Genomic DNA, 18,486 nt, shown 5'->3' on the forward strand with positions numbered 1-18,486 from the left:
ACAGAAGTGGTACAATCAATCAGATGGATGTAAGGAGAGGCAACTATGGGTGGGTTCAGAACTGCTCAGATAAACTACGTAGAAAGCATTATAACTTACTAATAGAATAAATACAAAAAAGGCTTTAGAGGGAAAACTACTGTTGCTTTGAATAAAATAATAAATCTGCCTTTTCTTGAAAATCTATCTTCCTAGCTGACATCACCTTTATTTAAATGCTATTTTAAAATTAGAAGTTAAGTAACTTCAGCATTGCCTTGTGTCCTGTAGAGGTTGAAAGATACATTCAAAATGTGTTTGTGACTTAAATTTTATTTTACATGGTTAAAAATGGCATAAGCTATTATATGGTTTTCCTCTTACACACAGCTGCTGCTTCTAATATTAAATGGAGGTTATGTAGATAGAATTTGAGTCTTTTAGAAAGAATTCATTTTTATTCTGAGTTATCTTCAGTAGTTTAGAGATTTTGTTTCACAGAGATTTTGTTTCACACTGAAGCTTTTGCCCCTATTTTGAGAATACTTAGGGGACATAAAAAAACAATGATATGTTATGTTCTAGGTTTCAACAATCCTATTACTTTCTAGAATTTAAAAGAATGGAAGAATATGGTCTAGCAGTAAACAAAAGTATCAGGCTTTTATAATTTTATTTAAATCTTAAACCTCTTAAAATGTACTGTTAAAATTGCCGTAATTAAAATTACAGTTCTGGAGAGCTAGTTCTTAGAAACATTGTTTTAAAGACAGGAGTTACAGATCCAGGACTTGCTTTAATTGTTTTTTAAATAAAATATGTTTGAGTATCTATCAAAAAAAAAGAATTTAATTCAGCCCGTAGTTGCTGAGTAAAGACATTATAAACCTTGGAGTTTCATTCATTCTTAGAGGATTATACTTTTCTAATTTTTTATCATATTCCTTGAAAATCAGTGGGAAGGTATGGGAAAGAGAAGAGTGTGTTGTGTACATTTTTAAAAAGAAATTTCCTTATTTTTTATAGACACAACATACCACCTTATATTTTACTGTTACAATGCAATAATGGCAAAAGCAGTAGCTCTTGCTACTAATGTAAACTCATTCTCAGAAAAGCATTCTCACATGGACAGTGGTTAGAAAAAAGTACATGAATGTGCTACAAAAATAGAGCCACAAGACTTCTCACAAGTAAAAGAAATCCTCTGTAGAAGTCCACAGTTGACCAAGGTCCAGCCTCCTTAACAGTGAGCAACAGGGAATATGCTGCCAAGTCACTATCTTCAGTTCTGAGAGTGCGTTTACATGCTTCCCCAATGGCACAAAATCTCATGACGATCCAATGAATCAACAGACACTTGGGAAATATTAATAAACAATTTTTATGAACTATTACAACAAAGAACTTCAGCAAGAAGGAAAATGATGTTTATGATCTTTGAGTAAACATTTTTAGCCCAACAGTCTCTGCGACCAGATATTGAAAGAGAAAAAAAAAATCAAGCTTATAAAACACCATTTCTCTGTTATCAACTGGAATACACTAATAATAGGATAATGGAAATACATGTTCTTAAAGCATTTCCACAGGAAATGTCCATAATTATGACATTCTAAATCATTTAGCAATTGTATATGCTACATTAACTAAAACAAAGGTATTCCTTATTGCACATTTTTAAATTGGAAGGATACTCTAGCTTAAGTGGGGGATATTTAGGGGGAAAATATTTTGGCTCAAAATGTATACTGCACCAAGGCAGCTTCATTCTGAAAACATAAACCATTTAAAATAAACTTTTATATTTTGAAGCCAATAATCCTTTAACTCTGATTAAGTGTCAGAGGTTAATTTTATGGGCCCTGTTTTTAAGGCCTGTGAACAGCCCTCACTACTCTTGAGAATTAGGTGGAGTTTCATCTTTAAAGCCTGAAGGCATTAAGTCTTTTGCAGCAGGTGGTGGCCCATAGTCTTGGGGACCATGAGTTGGAGGTGGTAATGGGGCACCAGGAATGAAGTACTCTCTTGGGCCAAATGAGCCTAAAGGTCTAAATGGTGCTGGTGCAGGTCCTGGAAAAAAATCATGAGGGTCAAAAGGCAAATCCCATTTTCCAGGTGTAACACCTGGTGCATATTCTCTGAAGCCTATTGGTGGACGCATACCAGGACCTGGAAAATAAAAAGGAAGTTATGTAAATACCAGAATTTTCTGAACTAGGGTGATTTCAAGTATGTTAATATAGTCTTTAATTTCTCCCAAGCCTAGAACATCAGCTGGTGAACATCCTGACTTGCCAGATGAGGCAAACTGAGATGGAACAAGTTTAGGTTATAGCCTTTGACCAACCAGCCATGAAGCAACATATTAAGGATTTAACATGGCTCTACCTAGCTCCAGGCTTGTCTTTTTTCTTTCCCTACTATATAATTGCAGAATTATTTCTATCTCACAAGAGCTCCATTTATATTTGGAAGTATTACCATGACAAGATGATAGATTATGAAATAAGAACTTTACTACATCAAAGAAATTTTGATAAAAGGAAATCTCACTATCTATTACTGTATCCATTAAAAATTCATGAAGTATTTCAGCATGGACTTTACACATGCCATCAGAATCAAGGTGCACGCATGCCCTCCTGGAAAAGGCCTTCCACAGCCACCTAATTAAACCAGGAACATTTATTAGGTAACTGTTAAATCCTCTTTAACACTTCCCTCTGACTTTTTTCAAGGTAAGGAGGGTTTGACTTTTCCTTTTCTATATTCTATAACCTACTGCTTATGCTTCCATTATGGGTGATTACAAACTTTATGTTATAGGATTTTCATATCTGTGACAAAATTTTAAGTTATGGCATGCGTCTCATCCACCTTTCCATCTATTGCAGTGCATATCAACAGATTTTCAACAAACATCTGCAGAAGTAATATTTCTGGCTTTTCTGTATATAGCCCCTTATCCTTGTCTATGAGAGATAGCTATTGCCTATCTCAGTATAAGATTATGTAGTGTCCCATATGTCCCAGAAAACTGGAGGAAAAGTTAAAATGTACTCAGCTTTATCCTTTCATTGTTAAGACCCGAGATAGCAACCAACTGTTTTAGCAAGCAATAGAAGTGGAAGATGAATGTGATTTATAAGTCAATCACTACTGTTCAGATCATCATACCAAATGGTGGAGGAATTGGCCGAGGCCCAAAAGGCCCACCGAGCTGAAGTGGCGGTCCATACCAAATGGGAGGTGGTGGAGGCCGTCCCATCGGGGGTCCCATGAAGGGTACCCCTGAGAAAGGAGGGGGCCCTTTCATAGCCATATGAACCTGCAATTTAAGATTTGAAAGCAGTTAAAAGTTTTAAAATTCCTATGTATTAAGAAAAAGTACCAATACCTATAAAAGCTAAAACCCAAAACCTGTCCAGAGAACACCATCAGTGCAACAAAACTCTACCCACCCCTCCTGTGTATTCCCACTGACAGCTTACAGAAGTTGGAAGGATGCCACAAGAGGGAGCAGTTTGTTACTGATTATATCTGCACAGGAAAGGGAAAGGCAAGAGGACTGGCAGGGGTTATTAACAGAGGTGATTTCTGACCAGTATGTCATGCTGTATTCACTACAATCTATTTCAAAGGGAGTCCCCCCATCCCCATCACTTCCCTTTCATCACAATAGCTCATTACTTCCATATTAAGAATGAACAGAATAAAATGAAAAATCCATTCTCTACTCATGTAATAATAGCTACTATTCTACTATATCTTCAGTAAGTCTTTCATATATTATTCAACCTCTGAGATCTTTAAGTAGACTGTCTTGTTTTAAATAAGAGGGAACAAAAGCAAACGGGATATCATAATTTGTTGAAGGCCACACTGCATATTAAAGAACTCAATCCCAGGTTTGCCTCCAAGCCATGCTTTTCCCACCTCTATTCCTCTCTAACAATGGGTCTTTGCTCTCTTTTAAATCTTCTACTACAAAGGGGTTTGGGGTCTTATCTAAGATGCCCTTAGATTTCTCCAGAGATGTATATTCCTGGAATATATATACACTGGAACTTGAGAAGTATTTTCCATCACAGTGCTATATACACAAATTAGGAAGACAAGCCTTTAATATTTACTTTCATTTACTGTACACCATTTGAGATATTGATTTATCATTTCCTATGAGTAGTGGGTTTGAAACTAAACAATTAAAAATTTATTTTATTATAGAGCTGCAGAAGACCTACTAGATATAATAGCAACACAGTTACAGGAGAATACACTTATGTGAACAAATGAGACCATTTCTTGGGAGTGGCTCAAGAGGTCATTTCAGATGATCATTGTTTCACAGAAAATCTGATACCAATCTAATTCAAATCACTCAAAATAGGGTTTGCACAAATGGAGGAATTCTTAAATAACATTCTTCCAAACAAAAATAAAAATGATGAATTATATAATTTATAATGAATTTACTTTGCCTTAGAACATTCAACACAAAACACCATATAAAGTTAGAGTGATAACTTTTCACATTCTGTAGTTCATTATAGTTGTACACACTTAAGCAACATTCCCAAGTTAAAGAGAAAAGTAAGCTCAATATTGCATGCAGTTTAAAGCAAACAAGATCAGTGTCATGCTCTGAATATCCTTCCCATAAATGCACAGAATAAAACCCAATTCAGTTCTCAACCTCTAAGTACTTACTCCAACTGGATGCTCAGTCAAAGAAGTAAGGGTGGAGACTGAGGGGGTCTCAGGTTCTTGGGGAACAGTTTGCTTTTTAAAAAACAAATGGGATAGTACAAATAGAACACAAAGAAGGATAAAGCAAAGAGCAAGTACTGTAGGAAAGCTACATGTTCCTGCATGACCACATGATTCACAGTAACTACAGAACTTACCTTGCCCTCATTCGTCACCTTAGCTGGAGAAGAACTTCTGGAGCTGCTGTTCATGTGAGCTGGACCACATCCTGAGTCTGTTAGAGATCAAAGAATGGATTCAGACTATTCTAACATGAAAAGAATAAAAATCCTCCATCCACAATTACAGATTCTTTGAAATTACTTGGTCCCTTTACCAGAGGCAACGGGTTTCCCAGATGCCTCAGAAGACCAGTACGAGGTAAAGGTCCATCCATTGACCTTGGGAAAGAAAGATCAGAGCCCTTGTATGTATTTTTTAGAAGAAATAAACCACTGGTGGACAGGTCAGGGTTCAACAATAACTAGAAAGCAACATGAAAAATGGGTTGCCCAGGGGTTGGTGTCATAGCTCAGTTGTAGAGTGTTTGCCTAGCATGTGTGAGGCACTGGGTTTGATTCTCAGCACACATTTAAAAAATAAATAAAGATATCATGTCCATCTACAATTAAAAATATTTTTTAAATGGGTTGCCCAATACGTAAATCACAATTTATGAAGAGACTTAAGTAAAATAAAGAACTGCCTTGGGTTGATAGAACAGGAGATTAATAAGTACTGGTCCTAAACTTTAAGCTATAGACTTAAAGTATGTGTAGGCTGGCTTTTCTTTAGTCTGTATAACCTGACTTCCAATCTTACCAAGACTACAGTCCTATTTAGAATTTGAAATAAGATTCAGTATTTCATGTTGGAAATATGAATGCTACATAAAGTTTAAGGCTACTTTTATAATATTTGGGAAAGGAACACCATAGAGATTTAATTTAAAGATAAAGGTTTACACTTTGCAGTGTAAAATTTAAAAGAAAAAAACAATACAGGGACCTCCAGGGGAAAAAAAAAATGTTTTCTATTCTAGAACAGATTTTCCAGAAAACATTCACTAAGATAAAGTAAGAAACTATCTTCTATATATTGTACAGGCCCAAATTCAATGTTTTCATTAGAATATTCAAAAGGGGAAAAAAAAACCTTGAAGCAGTTTACTATAAAGCAACATGTGAATGCTCACCAAATCCGTTTCTAGGCATATCTTTTTGATTAAGAGTAGCAGAAGGAGGTCTCCCAGCTGGCTCTGCTGTCAGTGGAGGGGAACATTCTCCACCACTCATGGGGGATGGACCAAAAGAGCCATTATGGCTCAGTGGACCTAAAGACCTTACTACTTTAAGGCAGCCTTCTCCCTGACACCAACCCTCACCTCCTGCTTTAGCAAATCATTCAGATTATTTCATAACCATTACACACAGAAATAAAAAGTAATTTACATACATTCTGCACCAAGAAATAAAATAGCTCCTTTTACAAAGTGCCCCCTACCTCTCTGAGGAGGATTTTGTAAATCTGGTCTTCCCAGCATAGGTTTTACAATCCCGGGTTCATCTTGACGCACTGCGATCTTTTGGGTCATTTCCAATAGTCTTGAATATTGAGAAAGAATGGACTGAATTATGAAACAGCAATCTATTCCTTCATAGATAATATCTAGCATAACCTTAAAACACTATAAAACATATAGGAAGATACCAAATCACATACTTCTGTCTCAAATTAGCAACTTCCCTTTTCTCTTCAGCTATAGCTCTTTCTGCAGAACGAGCTTTGAGCTATTAAAGAGAAAATATTCAAATTCAGTAGCAGTAGGCTATGCACAAAATAAAGAAAAGGGGGAAAAAATCTTACCCAATTATCATGAGCTTTCTTCTCATGCATAGCAATCTGAAAAAGACAATACATTAAAAAATATGTTTTTAGGGACTCATTATAATAGCCTATAATTGTCTGTATTAGATATCAAGAAATTCTGCAACTACAGGACAGTATTAATTACTACCTGGTTTTTAAAGGAGTGCTTGGTTTTCTGTAATGCTTCTTCCATCTCTTCAATTCTCCGCCTACGAATTACAACAATTGAATAACATTTGAAACATTTCTGACCATTTTCCCTTTATTCCATCAGCTATACTTTTAAAGACTTTATCATACATAAGAAAAACATTTCTATAGTTATATGAATCCAGTGTGATCAAAACTAATACTACAGGCCAGGTGCAATGCCACATGCCAGTAATCCCAATGATTAGGAAGCTGAGGCAGGAGGATCACAAGTTCGAGGTCAGTCTCAGCAATTAAGTGGGAACCTATGCAACTGAGACCCTGTCTCAAAGTAAAAAAAAAAAAGGTCTAAGGATGTAGCTTAGTAGTAAAGCACCAAAAATAAATAAATAAATAAATAAAATAAAATAAAGACCCAATACTAATAACTTCTTTATCATTTAATTGCTAGAGATTCTGAATGATAAATTATAATTTCCTTAACTGTTCATCAGTGTGTTCTCAAGTAATTCTGCTAGAAATATCTTCCTCCTTAAAACTTTTTTTCTTTTTTTCAAATTATATCCATAAAAGATTTCCAAGGTCTATCAAATGCCACACTTTTGTGGGTCTTGATACATCACACAGCAAACTGATTTCTTAAAGAATTACTACAACATACAAAACCCCCAGAACTGTTTGCATTGACCAAGTTCCCTATGGTCTTGCCCATTGGGTATAAGTAAATTTTTGTTAACATTTTTCATTTGTAAAGTTGAAATTTATTTTTTCTCCTGTGTGAATTGAATGTATTCATATCCTCTCGTTATTTATACTTCCATGCTATTTTCTTCTATCTGCATAATGTAAAAAAAGATTAAAAAAGAAAGCCACCACTAGTTTATTAGACATTGACACCCTCCTTTAGAAACTGAACTCACTTGTAATTTTTAACTTCCTGTACAGCGGAAACCACCTTTTCATCTGCAGCTGACAGCTGCTGCTCTTTTTCTAGTCTCTCATATTCTTCTTGGCTCACTTTCCTAAAATAAAGCCAGTTATCAAATCAAAAGTTTCTCTCTGTGAATATCACTTCCCACAATTCTATAAAATGCTTAGGCACATAAAATAGGAATTCAAACCTGCAATTTCGTAAATCAAACTCTGGCAAATCACTTACATTTTCTAATTTTTCCTCTTAATTCTCTATTTACCAGTAAATAAAATAAATGTGAAAACAACATGTGCCCCAAGGGCAAGTCTCCTGTGTGTAAGATAATAAAAACTCACTTTACTTCAATGTGGAAGATCAGGACTGATAAACCTAACATAATTAAACATATTAGGATAAAGCAAGGGATAATTCTTTTCTCGTTTCTGCCATGGGTAGGACACTAAGTATATCTTTGTCATGGAGGAACTCTTTTCTCAATCCAAGACTGGTACCATAATAAAGATATAGTCAATCAAAGAAAAAATCTTCTAGAATATGTCTTTTAGCTATGCAATTAGCCACAGAACATTTTTCACACTTTAGATATATATTTCAAAAGAATTGCAATTAAGCAAAAAGACAAATCTGAGTTTTGATAATGTCTGTCAACCAGAAAAAGAAGCCAAACTGACCCACGATCAGAGTATTATCTACTGACAAGTTTTAACTCTGATCATGAAACTCAAGATGTTCATCTACTGAGACAAAGGTAGCCACATTTAATGATTTTAAAAATACTATTTTCTGCTATCCTTGTACTACTTTAGCCATAGTTCCAATTCAAAAGATAATTAACTTGAAACTTAATTTTCCATAAATCAGAAGAACTATAGTAAAAAAGGATTATTGATACCAAATAGAAAAAGGGGATTATATATTCTTATATAGCTTCTCATTTAATTCTTCAGCAAGTATTTTATGAGTGGCTATAATATACTAGTTACCTTGTAAGATGCTAAAGAATAAAAGAGCTCACTGTTTCAGGTATAAATGACGCCTAAAGGAATATAATAATTTTCCCCACTGGCTTAAGAAGGAATATGGAGAAAACTGAATCTTGAAGGACAGAGAGAATTTTGTTTCCAATTACCAAAGAGTTAGTCTGAGAGCACTAAGAACAATCAAAACATCTTTATAAGAATATAAAATTGTGTTTGAAAGGATACAAGCTAAAAAGGCAGTGAAGATATATGTATGTGTCCAAGATCCATTAGAAAAAGGAATCTCAGAATTACAAGTAAAGCTGGCACTTTAAGGTACTTTTCTCCTAGGTTTACCCACATATTGAAGATAACACAAAGATATAATGAGTCTAAACTAAGCCTTCATCAAATTCCTGGGCTTAGAGGAAAAAAGAAGTGTTTGGGGCTACAAATAAAGGGACCCTTAATAAAAGCCCTAGCCTTTGAGTTTAGATTAGAAAGTACTGCACACTTAAGTGATGAACAGGCAAAAAATCCAAAAGGAACAATACTGAAACATTGAAAAGACAAGTCATTTTTGAATTATCTTAATTGCTGACTAAGTTTGAAGTGACAATCTTACTCAAGTAACCTCAACACTTTTCTATAAGAAGATAACTTCATCTTAGTCCTCAAATTTCATGTATAATTATCACAACAATGTTAGCCAATCAAAACTGACCAGGCACTCCATAAGACAAAATTCTGTGAGAAAAAATCCCACAGAAAAGGAAACCACCTAATGGGGTTAACCGCACATGTTTTAAAATCACTGTGCTTTATATAGTCAAAAAAGTAAAGTCAAGATTATGAATTTCAGGTCTGGGAATATAGTTTAGTTGGTAGAGTGCTGCCTTGCATGCACAAGGCTCTGAGTTCAAACCCCAGCACCACAAAAGAGGAAAAAAAAGATTATGAATTTTGTCAAAGGATTAGAAACTATAAAACCAAGAAATAGTTGGGTGTGGTGACCTACATACAGTCAAAGATACTTGGAGGCAGAGGCAGAATGATGAGATTTAAGATAGCTTGGAAAGCAGTAAGACACTAGTCCCTTATGAGAAAGAGCAAGGAGTCTGGGGAGGTAGCTCAATAGTAGAGCACATGGCTCAAGGTCCTGGGTTTGAGCTGTAGTACTGAAATAGGACTGGGGTTGTGGCTCAGTGGTGAAGCACATGCCCCACATGTGTGGGGCACTGGGATCAGTCCTCAACACCACATAAAATAAATAAAATATTGTGTCGGGCTGGGGATGTGGCTCAAGCAGTAAGGCACTCGTCTGGCATGTGTGCAGCCCGGGTTCAATCCTCAGCACCACATACAAACAAAGATGTTGTGTCCGCCAAAAACTAAAAAATAAATATTAAAATTATCTTTCTCTCTCTCTTAAAAAAAATCCTATAAAAAATAAAATAAAATATTATGTCCATCTACAACTAAAATAATATTTTAAACCCTGAACTTTTTAAAATCCTAAACTCAATGAATGATTTTAACATCAGATTTGGGAAGTAAAATAAATCCTACCGCTTTTAAGACAGGTCAGAAGAAAATATCCAGAAGAAGTAAATCCAGAATGTAGGAGGCAGGGGAAATCAAATTCTAATATGCATTATTATAATCAGAAGAGAGAATGAGGTAAAATCAACATTTAGAAAAAGACTCGAAAATTCAAGAAATGTTTAATGGTCCCAAGCAACATAACTGCAAGAGGAAAAAGTGGGTGGGGTGGGGAAAACTACACCTAGGCACTTCCCAATACAACTGTTAAAAAAAGAGAGAAATGACTACAGGAACTAGGGGAGGGAGATAAGACCAAACAACAATGATAATGGACTCTTTAAAGAAAAAAAATTAAAACAGATGGTAATTAATTGGATATTTTCAAATTGCTAAAACTAAGTAACAGTCAAAATTCAGTAGCCAAAAGAAAGATCCTTTAAAAATGGAAACTGGTTTTAACTCTAATCATGAAGTTCATGTCAACCTAATACAGACTATAAAGGTAGCAATATTTAGTGGATAAAATACTATTCTCTGTTTATCCTTGTACTACTTTGATACACTAATCAAATCTATCATTAAAGGACAATGTTCAAATAGAATGAAAATAATTTCAAATAAGAAACCAACAGTGTAGAATGCAGAACTACAGAAACTTTAAATATGTGTATAAATTGAATAAATGTCTTGTGGAGTTCAAAGTATATGAAGTACTAACATACGATACCACAACAGTTATCTGATTCAGGAGCTACTTAAAGCCCATAAAAACAAGTAATAAACCTATTAATCTATGTCAGGTTTTTATTAAATCCAGAATATATACCAAGGCCTTTAAATTATGAGAAGATGAATAAAATTATAATTATAATTATATAATTATAATTCCATTATAATTTATGATTACATCAAGCTTATACAGGTGATGAGGAAAATAATTAAAAATATTTAAACTATTAAAAAGATACAAGGAAGAAAAAAAGAACAGGTCATCAAATAGAAAGCAAATTCTTCATAAACCACAGGCACATATTGACATGGACAGACTTATATTTTAGAAAGTCCACTCAAGCGGCTATAGAGAAAATTACTAAGAATTTGAAATAAATTATATAAAAATATAAATAATGGAGAATGAAGACAGATGACCTAGGTTAGAAACAGAAAATATGACACAGGCATGAACTAACATAGTACCTGGGGATGAGAAAAAAAGAGTACAAACCACAGATGATGACTGAATTAATTTTGGAGGAGTTGAGGAAAATAGTGCTACAATTTAACTGCATTACAAAGAAAATTAATTGCCATTTAGGTCATTCATATTACTAGTAGGGACAGAGAAAACAAGTGTTCTTTTGAAAAAAAAAAGTGATAAAATGAGAAATGTTTCTTTGAAACAGGCCAGGCATTTAGAACTGGCCTGAACAAAAATTTGAGATTCTAAAAAGGTCGCTTGGAGATCACAGAATTTTAGAAAAGTTAATGGAAAGGTTTCAATATTTAATGCATTAATTAGGCAACAGAAGTCAAAATACCTAAAAATAGTTAGGTCTATAAGAAGGTCTGTATATATATATCTTGTTAATAAATCAGGTGCAAACAAATAAAATCTGACACAAAAAAACTATTTTTAGAGAATTCAAGTATTTTTGTGGATTAAAAACTTCAAATGAACTTCCAAAAAATAACTAGCTCCACACTGAGAAGATTAATATATAAATATATACTACAAACAAGTACTTCTGTAATCGTAACTCCTAAAATCCTTGCCACAGTTCAATTTTTAGTGTGAACATCTGAGATACTCAAGTCCAAAACTTGTACCATCAATAAGTAAATATTATTCCTTTTTGAAGTTTTTATTCTACTAAAACATGTCATTCCAAAACACTCAGTATTTTTAAAGGTCCAGAGTTAGAGATACAAGTTCAAAATATTAGAATTACATAACTGATCACAATGAAAGGAAATTAAAATAAATAGTGGGATCATAGAAAGGGTCTAGATCTTTGAGAGGTATTTCCACATCAGTGACTGTTAATACCAGTTTACCACTTCTTGCCTTCATATGAATTTGACAATTGATTACGATGTCCTCACAGCCTTAGTTTATGGTTCCAACTACCTCAGGACTCTTAAGACTGATGATGGAAAGAAAAATGCAACTTATAGGAAACAAAACACAAAGGAAAAAAGACAAATCTCTACTAGATAAAATTATCTGTTAGTTCACACAATGATAACAATAACAAACAATGGAAATCTTACTTTTTTAGTGCTATCTCATTTTGCTGGTAGAGTTCATTTAAAATCTCCACTTTCTGCCTAAGAGTTTTGCATTCCTCTTCCAGTCCAACTTTAGAAGACCGTAGTGAATTGCAGTCACTTTCTAATTTCTTTATTTGGTCTGTAAAGGATAAAACAGCTTATCTCTATATGTGTACAAGGACTTAAGAACTTGTTTGAGGGAGTAGTGCCAAGAAAAGTAAAAAGCATGAAAGCAAGAAGCCATTCTTTATCTTTCCAATAAATTTTTAAGTCTTTCCAACATGGCAATTTCTTCTCAAGAAGAACCCACCTTCTAGATTACATTTTGTGGACATTGAGGCTCTTAGCTTAAGTTGTAAAAGTTTTAGATCCTCTTCAACTACTGATATTGTAGTTTTTGTCTAAAAATTGCAGAAAAGAGAGGTATTCTTAAAAGTGAGGCACAGGAAGAATTCACAGGTACTATGGGACTCTTACAAAGAACTATACCTGAGAGACATCCATCATCTGCTTAATTTGATCTTTGATCTTCTCGTTCCGATCACCTAAAAAACAAAAGACTTTAGCTTTTTCTTTCCTTACTTTTAACTCTATATTCTCCTAACTTCCCTAAACTAAAGAATGATTGTGTTCAAACACTGGAAGAAAAAAATCAATTAAATAATTATACTGATTAGACTAATGACTTTTAAGAGAATTGCAAGCTTAGATTTAAAAAAAAAAAAGAGAGGTGAATTTCAGACTGGGGTTGTGGCTCAGTGGTAGAGTGCTCACCTAGCATGTGTGAGGCACTGAGTTTGATCCTCAGCATAAAAATAAATAAAAGTACTGTGTCTGTCTTAAAAAAAAAAGGTGAATTTCTAGTTTGCACAACTAAAATGTTATCTATGCTATTCTTGTAAGATAAAAGCTTTTCTTCTCTCTCAGATCTATCTTCACCTGGGCAATAAGTGTCTTGTTTAGAAAGATTCAATCCTCTATTTTCTCCCTGAATCTACTACCAGGTGTGGTTTGAAATACTTGCTATGTAAGCAATATCCAACTTGGGAGAAAACATCTGGAAATATTTTCCTCATCAGTAAACACTGTTACACTCCCTCTCTAGCTTTCTGATAGTCTCTAGCCTCTGTTCTCACAGCCTTAGTTTATGGTTCCAACTGCCTCCGGACTGACTGTGGACCTTAAAACCACAGAGCCATAGAGATGATGAGTATTAAAATCAAGTATCATCTGCATAAGTTAAGAAATAAATTTCTCTTACTGTACAATGTTCAATACTTAGAGGTATAGGATATGACTATTGTAGCTGCAGTGTACTTACTAGTTTTCAATAGGATAGAAAAAGTCAGTGTTCTTCACATGCCTATTGCTACATTATACCCCAACAACCCACCTCTGCCAATGCAACAGACATATCTATAGATCCAGTGATATGTGTCTACAACCCTGAAGCTTAAGAAGAAATTAAGCCAGCTGAAAAGTGGCATCTGTATACTTAATTAAAGACAGGAAAGCAAAAAAGGATTCAACCTCCCTGAGACTGATCTTACCTGCTAACTCTCCATTGGTTAATTCATCTGACTCATCTCGACTTTGATCCTCAGATTCAGATTCACATTGAAACCGATTCAACTGTGTGATGTGATTAGTCAAAGCCTAGAAAAGAAGCAAAAGGTTGGAAGACTCTCGATTTTAATTCAGAAGATTTCAGGAGAATTCATGAGATGAAACATGTATTTGGAGTATAAACTTACTTTAATAGTATCATCTTTTTGACTAAGAGCTACTTGTAAATCTTTCTGGGTCTTCTCAAATGATTTCATTTGTTCACTGAGCTCAGCGTGTGATGTACTCCAGTCTTTTACTTCCTGCTGCAACTGAAAAGTCAAAACACATGAATTCCTATGGGTTAGGGAGGGGTTTCTGCACTGGATATATCAGGACTACAAGACTTAGACAAAGAAATAGAGAGCCATACTCCTCGGTGGCCTGCCTCAATCAAGGGGGTTGAGACCTTGGTTAAGGAAGAGGGCAGAGTGGCCCCAACTCTCACAGCTGCAGTAAGAACATCAGAGCTATCAGGAAGTTGAGCCTGTTTATTGCATTCCCCAGAAAATTGCTGCCAATTCAAATAATTTATCTCCAGCAGGAATGGCTGGGCACATATGACTGTCTCCTAAATTTAGATTCCTTATCATGTAATCTTCCCTTGGCCGGTGAATCAGTAACTATTCAAAAGAGGATCATAAAATACTTAATTTTCTGGTTTAAAAAGTTTCTTTGAGGCTATGCAAGTTAATAACTGATTGACATTTGATAAGAAAAGCAATAATCCAAAAATCCAAAACAGATGGAGACCATATATATGCACTCAATTTGGGGAGCATTGTTTAAACTTTGCATATCTAGAAAAGGTCCTACATGAAAATTCCTTACCTCAGAAACAGATCCAAGAAAGATACAAGATAATGATATTCACTTCTCTAGTTTACATTATGTATGACATCAAATTTTCTTTACCTGCTCTTTCTCCTTCTTAAGCATGGTATTTTCTTTCTGAAGCTGACAGCATTTCAACTTCACCTTCTCTTCACGAAGCTTAGCTTCAGTAAGGAGAATTTGAAGCTAATGAAAAACACTACAGTTAGTGAATTAATTCCAAAGAAGAAACAAAGTTATACTTTCCCAAACAAGACATCATATAGTTCTCATTTTTTGCACATTTTAGCACACCTCAAATTTTTGGTCCGCAACAAAACTAAGATGTAGTACTAATATCCGTTAGCAATAGTTGGCAGCTTTACCTCTGAAAGTTCAGAAGTATTTACTGAAATGACATCTTTAAGCTTCTCTATAGATTTCTTATTTTCCATTATCTGCCAGGTAAAAACAGAACACAAAATATGCATTAGGATTTCAGTAGAAATACTGATATGTGTGTGTGTGTGTGTGTGTGTGTGTGTGTGTACGTACACATACATATATATACTAAAAAAGATAAACACAACAAAATTTTTGTCAAGCCATCCCATTACATTTCAGGTAAATGCAGGGGATCCAGCTTTGGACTAAGCAAAAAATCAAAAACTGAAAGAGATGAGGGAAAATGAAGTCATAAATATTTCATGGCATCCACAACCTTACTGTTTATGAGATAACCAGAAAAAAAGTTCAAAGTATAGAAAATCATAATGCAATAAGTAAATAAAATGTTTTAAAGCATAGAAAATTAACTAATTAATTACTGTTTCAAGTAAACCAGTTCAAATTAGTATTTTTTTTCTAGTGATAGAGAAAAAAATTTCCCAAGATCATTTTTAAAATTTTCTTATCATAAGTAAAAAATGATAAAATTTAAGGAAGAATAGACTAATCTCACATACAGAAGAATTCCAAAAAAATTATAAAGATACTTGCTCCTTAAGGAAGTGGACATAAATCTGCAATCTTTGTTTGCAATGCCTGGGATTGAATCCTGGGCCTCATGCATGCTAGGCAAGTGCTCTACCATGAGCTGCATCCTGAGCTTGTAACTCTTCATACTTTAACTGTGGGCTGTGCATGGTAACTTCCAAAGAATACAATATGAAAAGGATTGGAAAGAATTTTTACAGTGGAGAAATCTGATAAATACTACCTCAGCTAGGTGATCAAGCTTACTTGGGGGTAGGATATTTCAGAACACACTCTCTACCATCTTTTGCAACTTTTATGTATTTACAGAAACTTATAGAAATTGAAAATGAAATATGTAAGTAAAAATTTTTTAAGTTGTTGTATCAGTACTTAAAAGTTCCACAAAATGGGCAGAAGTGGGTTCAACTTCCTTGACTCCTAATCTTACTTTAGTTAACAGCTGGACTAAGTTCAACTTAACCAATTTTACAAAATATTTCAAAAGCCAAATTGCAGTAATACTTAGCAGCAAAACTCTTACCAAGTCCTGATTCTTAGCTTTCTGTTCTCTCTCAGATTCTAACATAACATGAAGACTTTTAGCTCCCTCATCCAGAAGTTCTTTAGCTTTTTCAAGAAGCTTCATTTTATCCTGGAAAAAAAAGGTGTCAAGATTACTCACTCATTACATTTACTTTTGAGTTTAGAATGTAATTCCCCCCAAAGAAGGGATTTTTACCTTATAATTAGTTGCTTCATCAGAAAGAATCATATTTTGTTTCATGGTCTCTTGAACCTGTTTCTTTGATTCCTTCATCTATGTAAATAAAGCATTCAGAATTAAGATACACAAATTATAGTGCTACCATACAAGTTACTTCCAGACAAGTGACCCTTTCCAGAAGAAAGCAGTACTTAATACATATGACTGTTTAGAATTTGGATGATTTGTAGGAAATAATGAAACAAAAATTTTAAAATATGATTTTTAAATTAAAACAGGTAGGAATGATTCAAGCTAGAACCAAGGGAGAAAGAAAGAAAAAAATAATTATACCTTCTGTTCATAATTTGACAATTTCTGCATTAGTTCTTCATTTTCTTTCATGAAATTGTTCACCTTTTTGGAAATTTGCTGTTCATTGACTAAAAGGGGGAAATACACAAGATTATTACAATCACTAAATGAAATTCAATTACTCAATCTACTAAAAGCAAAGACATGTTATATGGTACTATGCGGAAATACTTCTTAGCATAACTATTCTGCTTTTAAAAAGCAATCTATGCTTATTAGCAATAAGAGTATAAAAATTATTAGAATTTAAGAAAAATATAAGAACAATGATATTTTGCTGGGTGCAGTGGTGCACACCTGTAATCCCAGTGGCTCAGGAGGCTGAGCTAGAAGGATTCCAAGTTCAAAGCCAGCCTCAGCAAGAGCGAGACACTAAGCAACTAAGTGAGACTTGGTCTCTAAATATAGGGGGTTGGCGATGTGGCTCAGTAGAGTGCCCCAGAGTTCAATCCCAGGAACCCCTCCCATCCAAAATGATATTTCAATTTAAGCTTATTTCACAGATGGGAAATACAGTAAAGTGTTGTAGCTTGATATTCCCCCCTTCTCAAAACACTTTCTTTTCCGAAAATGGAATCATTTAATTCTTTGCAAAGAAAAACAGAAATGAAAACATACTGATTCACATTACCATTCTTCAAATTATCTACTCAATTACTTAATGCATGATTAAATCATTAGCATAGAAATACTCTTCAAATGTAATACATCTGCATTACATCAATACTCAAAGTTAATCTGCCCCAAATTAAAACTTATCATCATCTCCCTATCCACAATTTGTTCCTCCTCTTTATCTCCTATCTCAGAGTTTGAACCATCATCATCTACTCTATTATACATGCTAGCAACCTAGGAATAGTAAAATTTTCAGGAGGTTAAAAAGATAATAGACATTAAAAGTCACTGTATCTACTTCTAACATACATAAAACACACATCAAACACCAATACAAAGGGTTATTACAAGTTTAAGAAACCTAAAAATTTACCTTGATATACTCTATCTCTTACCTAGAAGAGAGAAAAAAGATTAAATTTGATGTCAAACATCTGCTCAATAGAAACAGCATTCCTAAAACAACAGTCAGAATCATAACCAAGTGAGAATTTAATAACATTCTGGTTCAGGATAATAATTTATAGGATTAAAAATAAGTAAAGGTTAACAAGCCTTTTAAATTTAATTGGTAGTGATATTTCATAAATAGCCTCTGACATAAAAACACTAAGATATGTACCTTATTTCACAGCAAAGATGTGTGTATGTGTGTGTATGTGTGTGTGTGTGTGTGTATACTCAAAATCATTTACTTGACAATTCTAAATAACCAGGATAAAGTCTAGAAACAATGACTATTCAAAAGAAATCTGAGGAAACAATATTAAATGCATAATCTTTGTACTAAGATATGCCACTTTCACTCACCAGAAAATATCTTAGAACTCCAATTTAAATTTGGCTATTGGCTGAATTTAGAAACTAAGAGGCTACATCATCTTATTTCTGCAAACCACTAAATATATAGCAAGAAATCTGAAAGGAAAGACTGC

General features: G+C 34.1%; 1 pseudogene; it reads right to left on the reverse strand.

Moving 5' to 3' along the window:
- Positions 1-1,344: 1,344 nt before the first annotated feature.
- The window catches only part of LOC144372876 (transport and Golgi organization protein 1 homolog), a 175,870-nt pseudogene continuing 158,728 nt past the window's right edge, over positions 1,345-18,486 (reverse strand).

The sequence above is a fragment of the Ictidomys tridecemlineatus genome, unplaced genomic scaffold (assembly GCF_052094955.1).
Source record: "Ictidomys tridecemlineatus isolate mIctTri1 unplaced genomic scaffold, mIctTri1.hap1 Scaffold_182, whole genome shotgun sequence".
Lineage (NCBI taxonomy): Eukaryota > Metazoa > Chordata > Mammalia > Rodentia > Sciuridae > Ictidomys > Ictidomys tridecemlineatus.